The sequence below is a fragment of the Petaurus breviceps genome, unplaced genomic scaffold (assembly GCF_028583685.1).
Source record: "Petaurus breviceps papuanus isolate PSGF00001 unplaced genomic scaffold, PetGlider_PUasm1.0 37, whole genome shotgun sequence".
Taxonomy (NCBI): Eukaryota; Metazoa; Chordata; class Mammalia; order Diprotodontia; family Petauridae; genus Petaurus; species Petaurus breviceps.
In genome coordinates, this window is record NW_027186296.1 from 90,294,784 (window position 1) to 90,311,942 (window position 17,159).

The 17,159-nt window shown below is 37.9% G+C and overlaps 1 protein-coding gene and 1 pseudogene across 1 annotated transcript in view; both read right to left on the bottom strand.

Annotated features, from left to right (window-relative positions):
• Nucleotides 1-17,159, bottom strand: part of ABLIM1 (actin binding LIM protein 1) — a 284,912-nt gene that overhangs the window by 73,697 nt on the left and 194,056 nt on the right. The window lies entirely within an intron of this gene.
• On the bottom strand, nt 766-16,800 carry LOC138169508 (small ribosomal subunit protein uS8-like; annotated as a pseudogene).

Consider the following 17,159-nt stretch of genomic DNA (forward strand, 5'->3'; position numbering starts at 1 on the left):
TCCCAGGAGGTTAATTAACTTGCTCCAGGTCACATAAGTAAGGAATTAAATTTTTTTTTTTTTTGTAAATTACATCTGTGATTTTACTGATGTAGAGAACTTCTGCTAAGGATACTCTCTCTACCAATGCAGTTTGACTCCTGGTCTTTAATTTTTAGTTTTTAGAGATTATTAGGGCTTGGAGATGTTCTATAACTTGTCCAAAACTACACAGTTGGTAGGACTTTCTGGGGAACCTGACAGGGTCCTCCAGACTAAATAAAAATCTCTTTTGATTCATTTTTCAGCAGTCCTGATATTTCTTACTTCAATGTAAAGGTGAGTATAGAGAAGAATGGGAATAACTGCTGAGAAATTTGGTGGAATATTTGAGATCAAAGGCTTGTAAACTATTCAGACCTGTTCACTCAGACAAGTAGACTATTTTATACCTGTTCATCATGAATATTACTTCCAAGAAAAGAGTTGGAGGATGCTAGAGATTGGGAGCACCTAACAACATTACAAAAATTGAAAGTGACTATTGTCTTAATAAACAGGAAATAAGTAGTTACAGATGTTAGAAGCCAATTGAGTCAGTTCTCTGTGTAGTCAGGTCATGGACTGGTTAGAGTAAAGGTCAGATAATACCAAATAGGAAGGAAAACAATGAGAAGACACTACTTGTAATATATTATAGTAGCTCTAACCAATCTGTTAAAACAAGTTGTCTACTCTGAAAATAGGAAAAACAAAAAATATTGACTATCACCATTTCTTAGAAAATTTAAACTGAAACAAAATACTACCCGCAATGATAAGGTAGAAAAAGTCCAGAAATTCCCTTAGCCAGCAGGCATTTTTTCTCTTAATCAAGCAGAAAGATAAGGTTACCAAAAGTGACTTTCATTTTAGAGTATGAACTATTTAAGAAAAAATTACCAAGAAGCATTATGGAAGATGACATCCATTACTACCTCATAGTACATAAAACACAGCAGAGGAGGAAATGAGCATAATAAAGAGCATTTAGTCTAAAATTCAATTGAGCAAGATCATCCCCAAAACACCTCAAAGTGTTTCTGTATGCATATTAAAATAACTAATAGATGTGAAAGAGAATAGATTTACTGATCCAGTTTACCAGAAGTGTGAGTGGAGACACCACATTTGCTCTCCTCTAATCTTACTATTCAGCAGATTATGTGGGAGGATCACAATGGCATTTAAGAAAACATTGGGGGGCAGCTAGATGGCACAGTGTCTGATAGAGCACTGGCTGCAGACTCAGGAGAGTCTGAGTTCAAATCTGGCTTCAGACATTTACTAGCTGTGTAGCCCTGGGCAAGTCACTTAACCCTAATTGCCTCCAAAAAAAAAAAAAGAAGAAGAAGATAAAAGTATGGGAGAATGGCTAAACAAATTATGATTCATGAATATAACAGCATAATACTGTGCTATAAGAGACAATAAATTTGAAAGACACAGAGAAACATGGAAAGATCTATATGAATTAATGTAGAATGAAGTAAGCATTGCGAAGAAAACAATATCCACAACAATGTAAATGGAAAGAACCACAAATGCACAAAATCAAAAGTAAAATGCCAAAGAATAAGCCTGGCTTAAAAGCACTCCTGACCTCCTCCTTTGCAGAGATGGTAGGTCCACAGTTGTACATTGTACATATTTTCAGCCTTTTTTTTTTTTTTGATGTACTGATCAATTTAAAGTAATGCATGTCCAATCATGCCCTAATACAAAACTGCTCAAGCCAGTATTCTCCATGCTATATGATTTAAATAATAAATCCCATATCAAAATTTCATAGGATCTAAGGGTTGGAAGATATCATAGAGATCATTTAAAGTTTCTCATTTTATAGATGAGAAATTTAAGGCCAAGAGAAATGAAGTGACTTGCTAAAGGTCACTCAAGCAGTAAATTGAGATTTGAATCTACCAGATCTTTTGACTCCAAATCCATTGCACCACAGCATTTCCCTTAGAGGACTGAGAGCTGCACACACTAGGAATGCAGTGAAGATCTAAGTGAGCTATAGTGTGTTGACAATAATAATGTGTTAAAGTGATGTAAAAGGTATATTATTTCATCAAGGGTGATGCCTTCCACTGTGTGAGCTATCCAGATGCAACAGGTCCCTGAAGGACCAGAGAATTAAAAGAGGGAGACCTTCTCCTTTCCTCCCCCAGTCTCTACTGCTCAGTATTCTCAGGTTTCAGACTTTTGGATGGATGCTGACTATCTCCATTCCCATTCCCAACTCAAAGAAAGGTAATTCAAAGCCCTTTCTGGACCACTACCTGATTCCCAGCAGTCATTGGCTAGAGACATAGTATTCCCACTGCTTGAATGAACAGGGAGTTGGTAGTTCCAATTCTTGCAATAAGATGGGAGACCATGGGACTTGATCATCTAACCTTGCCATTGCTTCTTTGAATTTTCTTGAATCCACTTCCTTGAATCTGGGATCTTAGCATTCCAGAATTACTTCTATGCCAACCCAATCTTGAGGGCATTGCCCTCAGTCTTGCCCTGCAACCCAAAGACAGCTGAGTTTTCTCATCAGCCTTTCAGCTGAACCTTCCTACATGTTTTTACCCCTGATTAGAATTTCAATGGCCCAAGAGCAGGAACTATCTTGTTTTCCTACTTGTATTCCCAGCACTTTGCACAGTGGATTGGCACACAGTAAGTATGGTAAACTAGGTGGAACAGTGGAGAAAGTGCTGGTCCTGAAGTGGGGAAGTTCTGAAAGTCCAAATCTAGCCTCAGGCACTTACTAGCTGGGTGACCCAGGGCAAATAATTTAACCTCTGCCTCAGTGTCCCCAAGTGGGGATAATGGGGATAATAAAGGCACCTACCTTCAGGGTTTTTCTGAGGATCAAATGAGATAATATCTGTAAGTGTCTGGAACATAGTAGGAGATTAATAAGTGCTCATTCCTTCCTTCCTGCTTCATAAATGCCTTTCCATTTTGTTCCAAGGACATCAATGATTGGAAAAGTCAAGCAGGTAGTGAGAATGGAAGAAAAAAAAGAGCAGCATAGAGGCTTCATGGTCACTTTGTTGCTATTCACTTGTTTCAGTCTTGTCTGACTCTTTGTGACCCCATTTGGGGTCTGCAGTAACACCAACTATGCTTTGTGAGGGCTGCTGGAAGATACTTAGTTCTCTACCTGTACCTAGGGTATAGAGTAGTCACTTGAGCTAGGGCACTGTGTCATCTCATCCCTTTCTTAACAAAGATATTGGAGGGGTTTGCCATTTCCTCCTCCAGTTCATTTTCCAGATGAGGAAACTGAGGCAAAAAGGGTTAACTGACTTGCCCAGGGTCACAAAGCTAGTAAGTATCTGAGGTCAGATTTGAACTCACAAAGATGAGTCTTCCTGACTCCAGGTCTAGCACTTTATTCACTGTGCCACCTACGTACAGCCACTATCGGGATAGTAAAGAGCAAGAGGAAGGGCCTAATTCATTCACTGAGTGCTTCTTTTCTGGAGTGTTTATGGAAGAACAGGATTAAGAATTGAATGGAATGAGAGGGTGTGGAGAGCTTTGGATCTCTACTCATTCTATTTCGAGGAAACACAGGGTTTGGACTAGATGACCCCTGAAGACCCTTCCAGCCCTAAATCTGTGATACTATGAGATCATAGACCCTAAAACTTGCTTTTAGAAAATGGAAGAAAAAAACATATAGTGATATATTAAACCATTATTTAAATATTTGACTTTTTTTCTTCCCATCTTAGCTTGGTGACCACTTACCTCCCTGATCCTCCAGAAGGATTCAATAAAATCTGGAATGGGGAAGGAGAAAAATTTTGGTCTGTTGGGGGGTGGGAGTAAAGGCAACAAAAAGATGGACTGGGTAGAGTGGCTCTCCTGCATGTGCGTCCACCACACACACGAGCACACACACGCACGCACGCACGCACACACACACACACACACACAATGTCCCTGAGGAAAAGGGAGTAACAAAGACAGATTGTTAAAACAGGTGGGTACAGGGATGGGATGGGTAGGGCACACGTGGGAAAGCTCCTTAATTTCCTCCTGCAGGAGGGCTGTATAGAAGTTGACTCAGCTTTCTGTCATTCATATGAGTCTTTTTCTCTGAGTGGGAGAGGTTTCCACTCCAACTGGCCTGGCTTGATCCTCAAGTTCAACATTCACTTTTTCTAGGATGCTGTCTCCCTGATGTAACACACACACATGCAAATACACACATAGACAGGCAGGGATGAGATGACACAGTGTCCTAGCTCAAGTGACTAACTCCATACCCTAGGTGCAGGTAGAGAACTAAGTGTCCTCCAGCAGCCCTCACAAAGCATAGTTGGTGTTACTGCAGATCCTGACATCCTGCAATGAGGAAGGACTGAAGGAAGACCTATGGACACACTGATCACAAACCTGCTCTAATGCCACTAGGTTCTATTTCAAAGAAGTTTCTTGTGTCCCAGTGGAGCATAGATTGTCCTGAGTAAGGAAAGATGTACACAATATGGCTAAGACAGAGACAAATTAGCATTTCCCTGCTTCAATACTTTTGACCAGCTGTTCAAAGTTTTTAAAAAAAGGCAAAATGCCAATTTCTGGATTGTGATGGGAATAAAGAAGGTAAAATGAGAAAGGAAAGGAAACACAACAGAGTAAATCCACATGTGTTTTTCATAGATGGTTCCAGTTCTCTCTCATGCTTTCAATTTACTAAGTGTACAAACTCAGATGCACTCTTGTCATTTTACATGAGAAAGTGGTCATGCAGAATCCCTAGAAATCTGATTCAGTCACAGGGCACAATCTCTATTAAATGCTATACAGAGATTTCTATATAATTATTAATACACATTAATATATGTGTTTATATATTAAGATGTGTATGTATATATGTATACACACACACATCTTAATGCAAAACATTTCCTAGTGCTAACTGAGCTAATATCTTTAAAACTATGATCCAAGAAACAGTACAGCTCAGAATCCTTTCAATTCAATGTGCTCAGAGCCAACAAGACTATTGATTAGAAGCATATGTGTGTGATGTCTCTCTCTCTCTCTGCATTTTTAGAAGATCTATCCAGCAGGACATGAGAAATTTTCCTCTCCATTACCCCCAATTCCACCACAAATATTTGTTCATCCATTCATTCATTCAACAAAAAGTTATTAAGTTCCACTCATTCAATCAATCAATCAATCCATTTTTAAGCACTTATGCTGGGCATTATGCTAGCTACCGGAGAAACAAAAAATTCTACCACCCCGCTCTAAAGAAGTTTCCATTTTATACTGTAGGTAACTGATCCACAATTCAGGTTGCCTTACCAACTTACAGACCAAGTTTATAGGGAAACCTCAGATATGTGTGGCTAATGATCTGGCCTATTTTTTAGGCTAAATGAATGACATCTATATCTCCATCCCATACTAACTGGATTTAGTTTTCTTGGTCATGCCATGTAAAGTAGCAGGAGACAGTCAAGGTAGGACATCCTTCAATAAGAGGAGAACCTGGCCATCATTAAACAGTAACTGATTTAATGTTAGCATTTCTATGAATTCTGTACACTTTAAAACTGATTTTTAAAATCATTAGCTTGTTACTCTCTTTCGTGTTTCCTTTGCTCACTAGGTATCATTATCCCATTGTGCAAATGAAATTGAGTCACAGACAAAGGGCAACTTTCACAAGGATGACAGATTTAAATTGGAAGGACCTTAGAAAGACAATGCCTTCATCTCACAGATAAGGAAACGAAGATCCAAAGAGTCAGCTATACAGGTCATTCAGGTAGTAAGTGGAAGAGCCAGGATTTAAAGCCTGATCCTGTGACTCCAAGTCCTGAGTCCTTTCTTTTATACAGTGCCGCATCAAACAGTATGTTGGGGATAGGCCAGGGGAGCCATCCAAGCACTCTTTCATCTACTGTTCAATTGAATAGTCTCAGAAAACTATGTTAGTCTTTACTAGATTATTAGGATCTCTCATGTTACTGAAATTCTAGGAATCTGGATAAAATCATTAATGAAATGACTGGGAGCAAAGCAAAAGGGATTGAGGAGGTTGTTTCTTAATAGGTTGCCTTACATAGTTTGCCAAATTTTATGAGAGAGGACTGGTTATTAAGGATAAAATTTGTTCAAAAATAATCACATTGAAATGTTAATAGAGCCCTTGCTTTGAAAGCACCTGAATCAATCAATAATCAGTCAACTGGCAAGGATTTTCAAAGTACAATATCAAGAGCATGGGATTTGTAGTCATTTAGGTACAAACCTAAGATCTACCATGTACTGCCTACCTGTGTGACCTTGGGCAAATCACTGGGTCTCAGGTTCCTTATCTCTAAAAAGGGGATTGGACTAAATGACCTATGAAGGCCCTTTCCAGATCAAAATCAATGTTCCTCTTATGTGCCCAGTGTGAGGTGGTGTGGTAAGAGAGGAACACAGAGTAGAAAACATAGTTTTTACCCATGCTGACCCACTTCAGATGACCTAGAGGGATTTATTTATCTCTTTCTCCCAATGTCTAGCACAATGGGCTGCACTTCACTGGATGAATGAATGAACAATGTTAAAAACCAAGGCTTTCTCTGGCATGCATACTTTCCCTAAAAATCAGTACTGAGTTTAAAAATAATGATCTGCCTTTAATTCAGGTTGATTAGTTAAAGGAAAAATCTCATATTCTTTCAATTAGTGGTGGCCCTCACAATGCAGGTGGGAAGTCTGTAATACATTTTTAATCTGAGAGGAATCTAGGAGAATTAAATTAAAAAAAAAATTAAAAGAATTCACAAAATGTTTTTCTAACCTTATGGGGAATGAAGGATTTTTCTATAAAGCAGCCCCTGACTAAAGACTTCTTAGATTAAACACATCAGGTATTCATTATTTCTGGGCTCAATAGTTCTATGGAGCTATTTTCAATACTCTTTCTTCAATGCCCTTCTTATTGTTTTCTTCAGTTGTGTCCAACTCTTTATGACTCTATTTGGGTTTTTCTTGGTCAAGCTACTGGAGCAACTTAACAATTCTTTCTTCAGCTCATTTTACAAATGAAGAAACTGAGGCAGGCAGGATTAAGTGACTTGTCCAGGGTCACATAGCTAGTGAATGTCTGAGGCTGGATTTGAACTCAGGTCTTCCTGATGCAAGGCTCAACACTCAATCTATGGCAGCAGCTAGTTGCCCTCAATCCTTTTACTTCACCATTTTTGCTAGTCACCTTTATACTACTAAAGAGCACTAAATTAAATATAAATGATGCACCTCTCAGTCCTGAAACATGTGTGGGATAGACAGACATAGCAGGGTCCTATTTGGCCTACTTTTAATTGGATTCAACAAAGGAGCTAAGGGCTAAATGTGAGAAAGATTTTAAATTATTTCCTCAGCTCTCAAAAATGTTTTCTCCTGAATTAAGAAATGTAGCCATCAATCTACTCCTCAGATATAAGGGCAACTGATGCTTTCACATTCTTCTCAGCACTTGATACCAGTACTCCCTTAAAGGTTCAAGAAGAAATTCAGTGGCTTTGATGGTTTCCAAACAATCTCTTTCCCCTAATTATCATGAAGATTTATTTCTCAACTCATCTCAGTTCAAGTGATGTGTGATGAATGTCTAGTAGTTGTAACCTTTACTATGTACCAAGAGGGTTATGAAGATGAATAAGATGCATTCCCTGTCCACTAAATATTTTACAACTGAATTAGTAGAGGGAAAAGAGAAGGAGAGAAGATGAAGACAAATATATAAACAGCCATAATATAAGGTGACATTTGATAGATGTCATTAGAGAGAAAATGTGATTCATTAATCTGTGTAGTGATCAGAACAGAAAAAGATGGAGCTAGAAGGGACTTTGGAGATCAAGAGTCTAATCTCTTTATAGAAAAGAAAACTATGGTCCAGAGAGGGAAGGTGATTTCATAGGTCCACAGTGGCAGTATGTTGCAGAGTAAAAATTAGAACAGAGGACCCCAACTCAGAATCTAGTTCTCTTACTCAAGGGATTGTAGAACTGAATGTTATAAACCAGAAGTAAATAAATAAATTTTAAAAAGAGAATCTAGTACTCTTTCTTCTGTATCATATTGAGAAGAGAAATAGAAAACCTGTCTGGGTGAATTAGGAAAGGCTCATAACAGAAGGGGCGCTATAGACAGACCTTGAAAAATAGGCAAGATCCTGATAGGTAGAAATTCTGGTGGGTGGGGGAATTATAGAAGAAATGCTGAGAGGCAGAAAGGTATGTCATTGAGAAATTATGAGTCCAGCCCCGACTCAGCCTGCTCAGGGAAGACCTCATGGGAATAAAGCACTGAATATACTTAGGTCCATTAGCCTTGCAAATTAGTTGCTTATATCAGGTGAGGTATGATTGGGACAGGTGAGTAGAAAAGGTTACTTGACTCTCCTGAAGAGTGGTCTGGCTGGCAGACTTTCTTTGTAAATCATAAGAATGTCCTAAATATTTGTATCTAAAATGTCAGCAAGGCCCAACAACAGATCAGGGGAAGGATGAAAGTCTGATCATCAAAGACATTTTCCTCACAGTTGTACTCCATTCAAATGACTGCAGAGTGTCAACTAGGGAAAAGTGACTTTAAAAAAACATACACAAAACTAACACTGCTTTTTGAGAAGAGAAAATATAATTTTTCTCTCTTTCTTATTTTTTAGTTTACATCATTCATTTACACAAGATTTTGAGTTACAAATTTTCTCCCCATTTTCCCCTACCCACACCCTAAAACAGCAATCCCACTGAATATCCCCTCCCCCAATCTGCTCTCTCCCATATCTTCCCCCACCCCCTTCTGACTTTCCAGTAGGGCACGATGAATCTCTATGCCCTAGTGCCTTTATATCTCATTACCCAGTTACATGTAAATAAGGTAAAATAATAATATGTATATATAGAAAATACAATTTTTCATCAGGAAACCTGTTAGAATAGAGGCCCAAGGAACACTGAGTGAGTGTGCAGTTTAGGTAGGGGCCTGATTAAGTTCAGATAAAGAAGATTATGTGATACATAAATGTAAAGTATAATAGATCTTTTTTTTCATTATGCTATGTTATGGAAATGCTTGTTTTATTCCATAAATTAAAATAAAATTTAAAAATATTTTTAAAAAGTTGTATGTAATTGAGGAATTAAATTTTTAAAGTTGTATGTAATAGGGAGGAGAAGAAGAATAAATCAATGCAACAAAAAGTCTATGTTACTTATATCTATATTTAGCTTAAGTGAAAAGTCATAGAGATAGATGAAATGAATATTGTCACCGAGGAGGAAAAGCCTACTGTTAAAGGATCTGTCTTTCCCAAACATTTCTACTCTGAAAGGAATCTTAAGGAGACTTCGGGAAATTGGGTGAGGGAGAGAAAGACCATGTGGAAACTAAAGGAATTCAGTTACATATATCTTCATAAGAGGATAAAATGTGAGACAGTTTAGGTTAAAATATCTACATTATCTTGGGAATAGGGAAATGGGAATGAGAAATTAATTATTTGGCCCAATCTAGTTCACTTTCCAACCCAACTTTGTTTTCATTATTTTTTTTGTATCCTTTCCTTTCCTAACACCAAAAGATAAATATTTGCCTTCTAGTTCAACACCCTTGAAACCCAATCCAAATTAGATAAATGTTTTCTTCTTGTGTGAGTGCAAAAAGGTAAGGTTTCCTCTAACATGATCTCATTCCTGGTCTCCTTTCCAACACAACAGCAAGTTGGAGCCAGGAATGTACAATAACAGCAATCCACAAGGATTTCTTCTATGCCAGCTGCTCTGATGGAAGACAAACTAATTACCAACAGACATCTTCTATTGGTTATGAGGCATAATTAAATGCATTTTTTGGTGTGTATTACAATCACACAGCTGGACAAGACCCCTTAATTCCATGATGCCCAAACAGTGTCTTAGTAAATTGTTTCTAGAAAATATGCAGAAGGCATTTTTTAAAACTAAAAACACTAAAATAACTTTGTATACATGTTGTAGTAAAAGGGTTGTTTCAATATAATCAAATTCCAACTGCTGTCATTTCATCTGTTTCTCTAAAAATCTTTCCAGCTCAAAAATTCTGACTCTGATTCTATTTCTTCCCTGAGAATAGCTAACATGTTTTCCACACCCACTCCTCCCCATCTCCCAGTTTACCTCTTGCACATAGTAGACATTCAATGCTCTGTGTGTAAATATTCTGTCCTCTTTGTAATTAATACATGGCTTTATTTTTTTCACCTTTTTAGGTCCATGTTCTGGAACCCTGAAGACACGTACAAGACTTAACATATTTCTGTCTGGTAACATTCCTCTACTTTAAGGGTTTCCTATGACTAGAAGCATTATTTTACAGATGTTTCAGTCCTGTGTTCTCTCTATCAGACTCTGTTTTCTCTTCCCTGGGCTTTAGGAAGCCTTCAGGGTGGGAAGCAATATAATAAGCAGTTAAGGCAAGCACAGCTTGCCTCTGAAAACATCCTTGTCTGATGTCCCTTCCTGCTGCTGCTGGACTTGATCTTTCCTCTCTAAGCTTCCCACCCCAGAAACAATTGAGGACAGCCAAATAGTTTCACTCAGGGATTTGAACAATTGTTAAATGTCAGTCTTAAAAAAATAAATTAAAAAAAAAACATCAGCCCTAGTCATCAGTAGGAGATGAAGCCAATAGCAGATTCTAAAGGTTTGAGTATAGAGAAATCGACCTGGGATTTTACAAAGTTAAATTATATCAAAGAAAACTCAGATATTTGTGTCCAATTTCAGTAAATTCAACATGTGTTTATTATGTATCCAACAAGTGTATGGCACCGTGCTAGAGGATGAGGATATAAAGGTAAAAATAAAAGTGTCTCTCTCCTCAAGGAACCACCATTCAACTCAGAGGATACAACATGTATACAAGTATATAGATACAAAGTATATATGAGTAGCAGTGGTGGTAGTAGTAGCAGTGTTAGCAGCAGTATTAATGATAGTAGTTAATAGTAGTAGTAATAGTAGGAGTTAGGAGAAGCAGCAGCAGTAGCAGCAATATATAATTTTAAGGTGTGCAAAGAACTTCATAACACCCCTGGGAGATAGGTGCTATTATCACCTCCATTTTACAGATTAGGAAACTGAGGCAGATAGAGTTAAGTAACTTACCCAGGGTCACACAGCTAGCAAGTATCTGAAACCACATTTGAATTCAGGATTTCCTAAGTCCATGTCTCTCTATACTGAGCCACCTCATTAAAATGATTTCAAGGAGAGAATGCTAACAAGTACCAAATCCTTTAACCTTTCTGAGTCTTGGTTCCCTTCTAGGTAAGAAGAAGAGGGTGTCAGATTAGATGGACATTGAGGTCTCTTCCAGACCTAGACTTATCATCCTATGATCCTTCCATAGTTTAGGAAGCTGAGTTGTAAGGTGGTGAGTTTAAGGTACAAGGGTCAGAGATGAAATCTGAACCCAGGCCCTCCTGAAACAAAATGTATCCATAAGAACAAAAGTACACAAAAAGTATTTAGTACCAGAAGGAAATGTAGGCATTATCTATTCCCTCTCTTTATTGTTCATATGAGCCAGTTGTAAAGAGGTTAAGTGACCTGTCCAAAGTCACCCAGCTAATTATTGGCAGAGCTAGGATGAGGATCCCAGGTTTCCTGGGCTGGTTATCTTTACAAAAGCTATTTCATTATCAGAGTAGAATGTATTCATTTAAAATGTTTTATTATGCAAGATCAATGATTCTATAATTATGAAGAAAATAAGGTGAGAATACAAGGTTAAGAAATTTGGTCAGAGCTGAAGAAAAGAGTACTTTTCAGATGGCACCTATTACTCTGTAGATATTGGCATATTTGTCATCTCCTCAACTAGACTATTGGGTAGCTGGGTGGCACAGTGGATAGAACACTGGGCCTGGAGTTAGGAAGACCTAAATTCAAATCTGGTCACAGACATGTACTAGCTGTATGACCCTGGGTCAGTCACTTAACCCTGCTTGCCTCAGTTTCTTCATCCAAAAGATGAACTGGAGAAGGAAATAGCAAACCACTGCAGTGTCTGTGCCATGAAAACTCCAAATGGGGTTATGAAGAGTTAGAAATGACTGAACAACAAGAAATACTCTATTAATTCCTTTAAGGAAGAGACAACTTCGTGTAGAATTTTAGATCCCATACAGGCCTTGGAAGGTTTTCTTGCACATATTAGGTATATAACGAATCTTTGTTGAATAAACAAACAATATGTTAAGTTGATCTTCATTAAATTTAAACTTTGATATTATTTTATAAGGTTTTAGAGGTTATAGAGAACTAAATTCTGAAAACTCATTGAGCAATACTAGGGAATCTGTAGTATATTTTCAATCTGACTTTCCTCTTTCTGCCCTTCCTTGCTTTCTCTAAAAGAGCTCTTTGCTGTGATTTTCCTCACAGTAAGTTTTTTTTTTTTTTTGGCAAAGTTAAGAGCTAATTCTTTTGGTACACAACAACATGTCAACTGCACAGGAGTGTCTCAGCCCTGAGAAAGACTTTATTTACATTTTATAAATTTAACTTCCAGTCTACACCTGCTGGTCCAAAGCTGCATGTCTGGCCCTTCCATTCTGGTATCAGTCATGCTGCTTCTACTATTCTGCCACAAACACAGCTTAATATTCTTCCTACCAGACAATCAAGGGCAAACACATACTCTCCCAGTTTCATAGGTTGTCCAAGATAGTATGACTCAGCTAAGGTGAGTCAACTGCTGTCCATCCGTTTAGAGCTCAGATACCATTTCAGGCCAGGAGTGCTGAGTTGAGAGATACTTTGAGGAATCCTTAAAGGAGGAAGACATTCAAAGGCAAAGCCATTCATTCTCTCGAAGGAATAGGAGGCTGAACAAAACAGTCTCTGCTCTTCCATGCATGCAGAGGGTTTGGGGGACATGAGGAAATATCCTATGAGAGTGGAGTTGCATTGTCCATACCGCAGCTCACACCACCCACACACTGCTCATGAGTTGCTTCAAAGTAGGAAAACAGTATGGAATTCTGCCCTTAGTGCTTTCCTCCCTCCCTTATTTTACATTGCAGTGATCCTGTATATAATTTGCATGTACTTCTTTATATTCATGCAATCTCCTCAATAGAGCATAAGAGACTATTTCTCTTGAGCACAGAGACTATTTCATTTTTGTCTCTATATCCCCAGTGCCTAGCACATGATAGCAGTTAATAAATGTTTGTTGATTGATTGAGCTCTGAAATTTGTGTCTTCTCATATTGTAAAAGACTAATAATGGAAGGATCGTTTTTCACTTGAACACATTTCACTCAAGTTCTACAGTAAAGTTAGAGGATAAAATGGAAAATTATTTGGTCCATTTTACCCATGTTCTATGAAAAATTATGAACTCCTGGAAAACACAAGGCTGGGTGGTTTTTCCTTCTTCTGTCCTCTAACCCACTACATACTCTGCAATATGATGACACTGGCCTCCTTGACTTTTTCTTGTAGGAGACAATCCATCTCCCAGCTCTGAGGATTTTCACTCACTATCTTCCATGCCTGGAACTGCCTCCCTCCTCATCTCCACCTCTTAACTTTCCTTCCTGACTTCCTGCAAGTATCGTCTAAATCCTGTCTTCTGTAAAAAGTCTTTCTCAATCCTCCTTAGTGGTAGTGCTTTCCCTCTATTGATTATCTCCAATTAATCCTGTATATGTCTTGTTTTTACATATTTGTTTGCATGTAGTTATCTCTCATTAGATTGTAAGCTTCTTGAGAGCAGGGACTGTCTTTCACCTTCATTTGTATTCCCAGAATTTAGCACAGTGCTTGGCACTTTGTAGGTACTTAATAAATACTTGTTGATTTGATTTTATCTCAGCCTGGTTTTCACCTGATCACCCACACTAGATTTCTGAGCTTGTGGTTATTCATGAAACACAAACTAATTTTATAGTATTATTCTAAGCAAGACAATTAGGAAAGCAAATCTGCTGAAAGAAATCATATCATGTGTTCCAAAGCTAAATATAAATTACTTGAATCATGTGCTGGTTCAGACAATCCAGAACACTAGTATTTTGAATTAGTTTAGATAGCTGGGGGTTGATTATTCCTTGCAAACTCTCTATAGCAGATTAGTGCTTGAGGACACATACACATGTGTTCATGAAGTCTCAGGAAAATAGCTACTTTGCACAATTTTAAAGTGGCTACAAAAGTGGCCCACTGAAAGTTGGATATCTGTTCAATTAACTTGATTTGATCTAATGCTTACCAGCTAAGGATAGCTTGTAGCACTGAGATTGTCATTTGGGTTGTAGGAACTGGAAAAAATCTCCTTGGAATTATAAAAACCCACTTTCCTCACTCTTGGTCCTACTCCATTGTTTTCTCCTCCAATAAAAGTAATAGCTATAAAACCACAATCTTTTTATTATCCACTTAGAACAAACCCAGAAGCCTGACCTTTTTTTTTTCTATGACTGTTATCAAACAGTTGAGTTAACAAATATCTGGCAGCAAATGGAAGGAAGCCCTGGAGTTTTGTAGAGCTTTGTTAGAAAAGCCATCCTTTGTATTTTTCTTCAATAAAAATAACAAATTTTCATACTTGCTTATTTTCTCACCTATGAAAGGTAAAACATATCATCAGAGAGAAAGCTGACTTCAGGGGATGGGAGGGCCATCAACAGAAGGCATTTTCTTCCAAGAAAAGAGCAGATGTGAGCACTCTTTTCTAACAACCCTACTTACTGCTTTCATTTCAAATTTCAAAAAGTAAAACACTCTGTTCTTTAAGACTCTCCATAGAAAATTCAATTTTTGAATTGTTGATTGTCGAACTCAAGAGATTCTCTAAACTCATCATTATGGCCCGAAGCCATTTATTAAATTTCTTTCTCTGTATGGAACTATCTAGACCCTGAAGAAAGCAAGTGAAGAAGAAACAATGCCTGTCCCCTAAATGCTTACAACTTAAGTCTGACAATACAGACAATGATTAACATAAAGGAAACTACGAAGATACGAGGAACTGTGAAGATTAAACATTATCTACTTTCACTGAATAAGTTGATAACATGTTTATATTTTGCAGAGCTAAAGAAATAAGTGAATTTGGTGATACAGAATAAGATCAGAAAAACAAATGGTTGGATAGACATCAGTAAACTCATAATTTTAATAGCAAAAAGGGACTTTAGATATTAGTTCATCCAGCATCCTTAGATTTTATAAGGATGTGAGCAGGAGCTCTGTAAATATTAGGTTGAAAGAATAGTGAGACTAGTTTAGCAAGGAGAAGGAAAGATGTTTCAGAAACTCTGGAATAACCAAAGAAACATAAAATTTTGTTTTTCCCTGGTGGTTTTCACTTTTCTTTTTTTTTTTTTTTCCATTGGAGCATTTTATTTGTATGTATGTTTTACATCCTTAGAAAAGGAATCCCAGGATTTTTCCTCCTGTGTGTTTTCATCTTGCTTCCTCACAGTCCATGATGCCAGCTGAGGTTGTAAGCACAATAAACCCAAACTAATGGGATAGTAGCAGATTATTCTGCCTCTTTTCCAGATCTTTCAATTGAACATCAAATCTGGGGCTGATTACACCACACTTGTTTAATCGGCTGGTGAGATTCACAACAATTTTTCCTGCTCTGTGATCATCAATGATCTCAAATTCGCCAATGTAACCATGCTTCATCATCACAGTTAAGAACCGGACAATTACTTTAGAGCACGGCCTAATGAGAACCTGGCGTTTTCCTCGCTTTTCTGCATTGTTGATGCTTTTGAGAGCATCTGCCAGGACATTCATGTGCACCATGGTGGCAGCGCTGCAAGATGGCAGAAAGAGCTGGTTTTCACTTTTCAAAGGACTTTCAAAAATATCTGATAGTTTTACAGCAGGTAAAGCAAGGGGTAGTGGAAAGATAATTAGAATGGAAGTCTCAAGTTCTGGGTTCTAGTTCTTCCAGCAACTTGCTAAATGACCTCTAGATTCTATGAAATCATCTGTCCAAGGTCACATTTGTATAATGCTTTGTACACCTGATCTCTCATTTGCTTCTCCCAAGGATTCTGTGAGACAGGTAGTTTAAGTATTAATATCCTTACTTTATGGATAAGCAACTTGAAGCTCAGAGGTTGAGTGATCTGCCTGGTTCATACAATGAATATCAATAGTAAACTAAGACTTAAAGTCACGTCTTTTTGACTTCATGTTTTTCCCAATCAAACTGTGTTATTTCTCACCAAAGACAAGATTCAGAGCAACTGAGTGTCAACCAACCAACCTGAAAGCCTTTTGTAAGTACTTCTAGGAAATGTAATCAAACCCTAGGCAGATCAGCACTCCTCACTTCTGAGTGAGCATTTCCAGGACTCTGGTCTCCAGAAACAAAACATGGGGTTCACTTTATGGAGAAGACCTGTTCCAGCCAAGACATTAGTTCAATGGCTTGTTAGTACAATGGGCTCAGAAGTCACAATGAAACTTTGCCTAGTGGTAAGAAAATGCTCAGACCAGTTTTGGCCAACCCAGTTCTGTAAGAATTGTCATAAGGCATAGATATCATATAACAGATGAGTCCAGCTATAGGACAATTAGGACTCATTCCTATAAGCTAGCAGACAGCTTAGTTCAGTTCTCAAGACTTCACAGGGAAGATATGTTAACAATGGAATAATCTTATAATATCTTCACATTTATAAATCCAAGCTTCCAGCCATGAGTACAGTAAATAATCCCCATCTCAACTCTATTTATATTATGGGTTTATCATCTCAAAATAGGCACCTTTGAGTCAGAGACCCACCCTACTTGGGAAATAACACACACCTTCAAAGGTTTTCCTTCTTGGCTATTAACTCTCCATTATGTACCTGCTCAATGACACCCAAATACAAAAAAGTCTGGCAATAGTGGAAGAGCCATAGGGGCAGCTGGGTTGTGCAGTGGACAGAGCCCTGGGCCTGGAGTCAGGAAGACCTGAGTTCACATCTGATCTCAAGTCACTTAACTCTAACTCCATTTCTCCATCTGTAAAAGGATCTGGAGAATGAAATGGCCAATCACTCTGGGATCTTTGCTAAGAAAACCTCAAATGGGGTCATGAAGAGTTGGACA